Source organism: Pelophylax lessonae, assembly GCF_965119305.1.
Source record: "Pelophylax lessonae genome assembly, chromosome: 8".
Lineage (NCBI taxonomy): Eukaryota > Metazoa > Chordata > Amphibia > Anura > Ranidae > Pelophylax > Pelophylax lessonae.
The window spans coordinates 247450354-247458270 of record NC_138775.1 but is presented as its reverse complement, the minus strand read 5'-3'; positions in this window follow the sequence as shown (position 1 = coordinate 247458270).

Sequence of the window (7917 nt, the reverse complement as noted above, 5' to 3'; positions counted from 1 at the left end):
GAGCATGCCTGACTTGGAGATAATAATACCAGGACGATGAGGGAAGCCCAAAGTCCTCCCGAAGTTGCTGGAAGGACCTGAACCCCCGAGTGTCGTATAAATGATTAAGATACTTGACACCCTTAGCAATCCAAAAATGGGGAAGCAGAATATTCAATAGTTCAGCAAGCATGGGATTGTGCCAGAGTGGGTTATTGGGGGAAGAAGTCCAAGCCTCCTTAGAGAAGCGCTGGACCACTATTTTAAAAAAAGGATAAAGTCTGTAACATCGAGATGCCTGGGCCTGATGGAAGTTGTCTGCAATATACAATGTTATGTAGGGGCTCAAGAGATGTGGCGATAGCTGCTTCGGTAGTAGTGCAGGCATTATGAGAGGAAGGATGCAGCCAATCATGTACCACCACCAGTTAAGAATAGGTAATATAATAGGTAACCAGGTAATAGAGGTAGAAATTAGGAAAAGGCAAGGCCGGCTAAATGAGTGGGTAGCTTCAAAGTTTCAAGCGATATTCTAGGAGAATATCTATGCTACAGAAGTACAGAGGGAGTCAATGCGCTTAAAAAGGGACTTTGGAATTTTGCAGGGGGCGTTAGCTAAAACATACAAAAGTTTTGGGAGAAATATAATTTTAATCATATTAACTCTACTTATCAGGTTTAGTGGGAGGTCCATCCATTGAGCAGTACGCTGTTGAAATTGTTGAATGAGGGGGCACAGATTATAATAACATAGGAATGAAGAGGTGACTGAACTAACACACCCAAATAGCGAAAGGAGTGTGTGACCTGAAGTTGGGAACCCAAGTAAATGACCTGTTCAGCTCTGGGGTCCAAGGGAAAAAGGTTAGATTTGGACCAATTCATCCGAAAGCCTGAGAATCGGCCGAAGTCCTCCATCTCCCTCAGGAGGGCGCATAGGGAGCCAGAAGTGTCCGCCAAATAGACAAGGGTATCGTCAGAATGAATATCTGAAGCAGAGCGGATACGAATGGCCAGAGGCTCAATGGCCAAAGCAAAAAGGAGAGGGAACATCCCTGCCTCGTACCCCTAGAGATCGAGGACTTCAGAGAGACCGAGGCATTCACCCTAACCCCAGCAACCAGGGAGGTGTACAGAAGCCGGATCCAGGCAATCATTCGGGGCCCAAAGCCGTACAGATGTAACACACAGAACAAGTAAGACCACTCCACACTTTTGAAGGCCTTACAAGTGTCTAAGGAAACAATTACTCGAGTAGTAGAGTAGGCATGGGGATACTGTAAAGTTTGGAAGAGTCTGGGGATGTTCATACGGGTCGAACGGCCAGGGATGAAACCACCCTGGTCGTCATGGATCAGGGAGGGAATTATTTTGTTCAGGCGATTGGCAAGTACTTTAGCAAGTATCTTCACATCCACATTAATCAAGGAGATGGGTCGATATGAGTCACATTCCAAGGGATCCTTGTGTGGTTTAAGTATAAGGACAATCAAGGCCTCACGCATAGAGGGGGGAAGAACACCCGCCTCCAGGGCTGCCTTGAAGGTGCGTAGGAGGTGGGGGCTCAGAATTTGTTAAAAGATATGATACCATTCAGGGGGAAACCCATCCGGACCTGGGGTTTTGTGTTTAGGCATTTGTCCTATGGCTAGCTCTATCTCCTCCTTCGTGAGGGGTGCATCCAATTCCTTACTACACCCTCCAGACAAAGTGGGGAGAGAGACATCAGCCAGATAAGCAGACAAGGAGTCATCATCATAATGAGCAGTAGACGTTTACAATTCAGTAAAGAAGGAGATGAAGGCATCCAGAATGGCTTGAGGAGCGTCCATCACCTCGGTCGGAGACAGAGTTCTCGGGACAGAGGTGGGGGAGTATTCCGAACGTGCCAGATAAGCCAGCAAACGTCCTGCTTTATTACCATGTTCAAACAGTTTTTGAAAGGTATATAACATACGTTTCTGTGTAAGATCCAAAAGGCGAAGTTCATAATCCCTGCGAACATATAGCCAGTGAGCATGGGTATGAGGGGTGGGGTGTTCACAAAAATCAGCTTCCGCCCTTAGCATGGCAGTCTCAAGCTCCTCAGTACAAATTGTATTATTTTTCCTGAGAATACCAGTAATGGACATAAAGACATCTCGATCAGACCTAGTAACAATAACCACATCAGAGAAAGGAATGCCTGACGCCTATAGGGCGCCAGACACGCCACAGGAGGTGCAATGATGTAACCAAAATGGGGGAGACACAACAGGAGTAGGGATGATCGAACTTTTGAAAAGTTCGGTTCGACCAGAACACCCGAACTTCACGAAAGTTCGGTTCGGATTTCAGAACCCCATTGAAATCAATGGGACCCGAACTTCTGTAATCAAAAAACACCATTTTTAAGCCCTAAAACCCAATAAATGCCCCTAAAAAGTGCCTAGGGTTCTGGGTCATGCCCCAGGGACTATTAATCACACAAAAAAAAGTTCTTAAAAATTGTCGTTTTTGATAGATAGCCAATTATTGAAAAAATAAAAAAAAAAAAAAAAAAAGAGATTTCTTTGGATTTAGTGTCTGGGGGGTCTAAAAGTTGTACCTGTGAAGTTTCAGCTCTGTAGCATGTCCAGAACCAGAATTACAGCATACCAAACCTTCAAAAATGACTTTTTTGCTTAACCGCACCTTTCTTTTGCTCCTAATCAACGGCTCAGCCAATGTGTATGATGGGGACATAATGCAGTGCACTGGGAACAAGATTAGAGGTTTTTTTGGAAAAAGGTGCTGTCTCTTTAAATGTGCATATAATTAACGGGTGTATTTCCACAATGGGGCTTTTATTACCAAATGTTTCAAGAAGTCCAAAGATGTATGTAATTGCACTTTATTTCATGTAAAATGGTGTTTGGTGCACTTTAACTTGAAATCTCACAAGAAACAGACATATATGCACGGATACATTGAGGGTTAGGGGTAGGGGCCACAATGTAGTGCAGAGTGAACAAGATTAGAGATGTTTTGGATGAATACTGTTGTCTCTTGACTTTGAATAGAAGTAAAGGATGCTTAAAAATTGGGCATTTGGTGGTGCGGACGATGCCTTGACACCATATCCCTATGAAAGTGCTGGTAATGAAAGCAATAATTGCCTTTGTAAGGAAAAAAATTACAATGATATGCATCTGTGTGACAGGTGCGCAAAAATTGTTGTTTGGGTGTTGGCGGAGCCATACCACTGTAAGCCCAAAGAGCTGGTGTTGAAGAAGGCGTAAAAATTATGAAGGTGTGCACCTGTGGAACAGGTGCGCAAACATGGTAGTTTTGGTGTTGGCGGAGCCTCCCCACCATAACCCCAAAGAGCTGGCTTTGAAGGAGGCCCAAAAATTGTAAAGGTGTGCACCTGTGGAACAGGTTCGCAAACATGGTAGTTTTTGTTTAGCATAGCCTCCCCACCTTAACCCCAAAGAGCTGGTGTTGAAGGAGGCCCAAAAATTGTAAAGGTGTGCACCTGTGGAACAGGTTCGCAAACATGGTAGTTTTTGTTTAGCATAGCCTCCCCACCTTAACCCCAAAGAGCTGGTGTTGAAGGAGGCCCAAAAATTGTAAAGGTGTGCACCTGTGGAACAGGTTCACAAACATGGTAGTTTTTGTTTAGCATAGCCTCCCCACCTTAACCCCAAAGAGCTGGTGTTGAAGGAGGCCCAAAAATTGTAAAGGTGTGCACCTGTGGAACAGGTTCGCAAACATGGTAGTTTTTGTTTAGCATAGCCTCCCCACCTTAACCCCAAAGAGCTGGTGTTGAAGGAGGCCCAAAAATTGTAAAGGTGTGCACCTGTGGAACAGGTGCGCAAACATTGTCGTTTTTGTTTTAGCATAGCCTCCCCACCTTAACCCCAAAGAGCTGGTGTTGAAGGAGGCCCAAAAATTGTAAAGGTGTGCACCTGTGGAACAGGTTCGCAAACATGGTAGTTTTTGTTTAGCATAGCCTCCCCACCTTAACCCCAAAGAGCTGGTGTTGAAGGAGGCCCAAAAATTGTAAAGGTGTGCACCTGTGGAACAGGTGCGCAAACATTGTCGTTTTTGTTTAGCATAGCCTCCCCACCTTAACCCCAAAGAGCTGGTGTTGAAGGAGGCCCAAAAATTGTAAAGGTGTGCACCTGTGGAACAGGTGCGCAAACATTGTCGTTTTTGTTTTAGCATAGCCTCCCCACCTTAACCCCAAAGAGCTGGCGTTGAAGGAGGCCCAAAAATTGTAAAGGTGTGCACCTGTGGAACAGGTGCGCAAACATTGTCGTTTTTGTTTTAGCATAGCCTCCCCACCTTAACCCCAAAGAGCTGGTGTTGAAGGAGGCCCAAAAATTGTAAAGGTGTGCACCTGTGGAACAGGTGCGCAAACATTGTCGTTTTTGTTTTAGCATAGCCTCCCCACCTTAACCCCAAAGAGCTGGTGTTGAAGGAGGCCCAAAAATTGTAAAGGTGTGCACCTGTGGAACAGGTGCGCAAACATTGTCGTTTTTGTTTTAGCATAGCCTCCCCACCTTAACCCCAAAGAGCTGGTGTTGAAGGAGGCCCAAAAATTGTAAAGGTGTGCACCTGTGGAACAGGTGCGCAAACATTGTCGTTTTTGTCATAACCAAAATGAGGTTCTGTGAACGTAAAGAGAATGAGAGGAGGGTTTGAGGGTGGCACCATGGTCCAGGCTTAAACTGAGGCTCAACTGCCACATCACAACGATAGCCTAGTCTACAAGGTCTGCATCAGGTGCATCAAAGCTTGATATCCACGACTGATTCATCTTAATGAATGTCAAACGGTCGACTGAGTCGGTGGAGAGTCTAGTTCGATGGTCTGTGACGAATCCTCCTGCTGCGCTGAATGCCCGTTCCGATAGGACACTGGAAGCAGGGCAGGCCAACAACTCCATGGCATACTGGGCCAGTTCTGGCCAGTGGTCTAATCTTAAGACCCAGTATGCCAGTGGATCGGATTCGTCACATGAAAAGCCCTCTGTGTCACTTTGTGCCCTCACGTAATCGTCCACCATGTGATGCAGACGCTGTCGATGCGATGTGGCAGCTGAGAGGCCTGGGCGGTGAGGACTAAAAAAAGACCGAAAGGCATCCGTCAACCGCACGCCTTCTCCAACGCTCCTCTCGTGACCACCAGTAGAATCCATGGTAGGTTGTCCCCGCCCCTGCACCCTACGGGAGTCGGGGAACATGTTCACCAGATTCCTCTTGAGACTGTCCTCAAGGGATTTGATCCTGTGGACTCTATGGGTGGATGGGAAAAGCTCCGAGACTTTACACTTGTACCGGGGGTCAAGTAGGGTGGCCAACCAATAGTGGTTAGTCTCTTTAATGGCCTTGATTCTGGGGTCCTTTCGCAGGCTCTGGAGCATGATGTTTCCCATGCGTCGCAAATTAGCGAAGGCCTGAGAAGCTGACTCCTCGGGGTCACTCATAACGACATTATCTTCAACGGGCTCCTCCTCCTCCCAGCCACGTACTACTCCAAAGTGTCCCGAGGGAGTCAAACTAGGCCTTGCAGATTGCCGCATGTCTTCCTCCTCCTCCTCCTCAAACCCTGCAAAAGTTCCCGCAGAATCGTCCTCCTCCTCCTCTTCCACCCCTGGATCCTGCTCGGGCCTCTGGGAGCTAGGCATAATGGGGTCAGGATTCTCAGGATAAAGGGGGCCTTGAGAGGCAAGGAAGTCCTCCTCTTCCTCCTGCTGCTCTGCCTCCAGTGCCCTGTCCATAATGCCACGCAGAGTGTGCTCCAACAAAAACAGTACCGGTAGGGTGTCACTGATGCATGCGCTGTCCCGGCTGACCATCCTTGTGGCCTCCTCAAATGGCGAGAGGACAGCGCATGCATCCTTAATCAAAAGCCACTGCCGTGGTGAAAAGAAGCCCAGGCGCGCAGAGCCAGTGCTGGTGCCGTACTCGCATAGGTATTCATTGAGGGCCCTCTGCTGCGTGTACAGGCGCTGCAGCATAGCCAAGGTGGAGTTCCAGCGGGTGGGCATGTCACAGATGAGGCGGTGTACCGGCAGGTGAAACTCGCGCTGCACTTCGGCCAAACGTGCAGTGGCACTGTACGACCGCCTGAAGTGACTGCACACCCTTCTTGCCATCCTTAGCACATCCTGCATTCCCGGGTACGAGTTCAAAAACCGCTGTACCACGAGATTCAGGACATGCGCCAGGCATGGCACATGGGTTAACTTTCCCTGACGAAGGGCGGCCAGGAGGTTTGACCCATTATCAGTAACCACCATCCCTGGCTGCAGCTGGCGTGGTGTCAACCACCTCTGGGCCTGTGCCTGCAGAGCCCCAAGAATCTGAGGGGCAGTGTGCTGCCTGTCCCCTAGACACACAAGCTGCAGCACTGCGTGACACCTTTTGGCCTGAGACATAGAATAGCCCTTTGAACGTTTACGTGGTATCTCATCATATTCAAAGGACCATTCTGCAGAGGAGGGCATGGAGGAGGTAGAGGAGGAGGAGCAGGAGGGGGTAGAAGTGATCGATCTACCCGGATCAGCGACACCACCAGCTGTTTGCAGACGTGGGGGCAACACTGGCTGCAGCACCGAGCCCTGGCTACAATCCCTTCCACTGGCAAGCAGTGTCACCCAGTGAGCAGTGACAGAAATGTACCGTCCCTGCCCATGTTTGCTTGACCAAGTGTCAGCCGTCAAGTGTATCTTACGGCTGACTGACTTGGCCAGGGATGACACTACATTGCCTTCCACATGTTGGTATAGGGATGGCAGGGCCTTACGGGAAAAGTAATGCCGACTTGGCACCTGCCACTGTGGAACTGCACATTTTGCGAAGTCACGGAAGGGAGCAGACTCTACCAGGTTAAATGGTAATAGTTGCAGAGCCAGTAGTTTAGCCAAACTACTGTTTAGACGCTGGGCATGTGGGTGGCGGGGAGTATACATTTTTTTTCGTTCCAGCATGTGTGGAATCGAAATTTGGCGTCTAGATGATACAGCTGGTGGTGTGCTGGAGGTAGATGCGACACTGCCTGCTATATCATCATCCCTGCCAGTGGAGGCTGCCAACAGGTGACGAGTGACTATAGCAGGGCCAGGAACAGACTGATGTGCAGGTGGAGCAGGTGGAGCAGATGGAGCATGAGGAGGAGCGCGAGGAGAACTAGGAGGCCGACTGACCAATCTTTGGCCCTTTTGTGGGTTCTTTAAATGCTCCTGCCAACGGGCCGAGTGGTGGGTTGTCAAATGCCTGTTTAGGCAGCTTGTACCCAGGTGGTTGACATTTTTGCCACGTTTTATACCCTTCTTACAAATCTTGCAGATCGCAACTGTTTTATCTGCATGGGATGTCTCAAAAAAGGCCCAGCAAGATGAGGTGTGTATAGTGGCCCGGGAGACAACAGGTGCGGCCTTAGATGGAGTAGGCCGTCTGCTCTCCCCTCTTGCTTGCTCTGCCTCCTCCTCAACCTCAGACCCAACATCTGACTCCATCAAAGACTGAGCATCAGGCCTGGCCTGGGAGACAACAGGTGCGGCCTTAGATGGAGCGGGCCGTCTGCTCTCCCCTCTTGTTTGCTCTGCCTCCTCCTCAACCTCAGACCCAACATCTGATTCTATCAAAGACTGAGCATCAGGCCTGGCCTGGGAGACAACAGGTGCGGCCTTAGATGGAGCGGGCCGTCTGCTCTCCCCTCTTGTTTGCTCTGCCTCCTCCTCAAACTCAGACCCAACATCAGACTCCATAAAGGACTGAGCATCAGGCTGGAGTAGATGGCCGACACTGTGGTCAAACAGCTCAGCTGACTCCTCTGCCATGTCTGAAATTGGGTCTAAGGGAGGACATGAGGTGGACATGGACTCATCTGTATTTGTTCTGACAACTGCAGAAGACTGACCACTTTTCTCTGCCTGGGTCACTGTAGTTGCAGATGATGCCGATGATG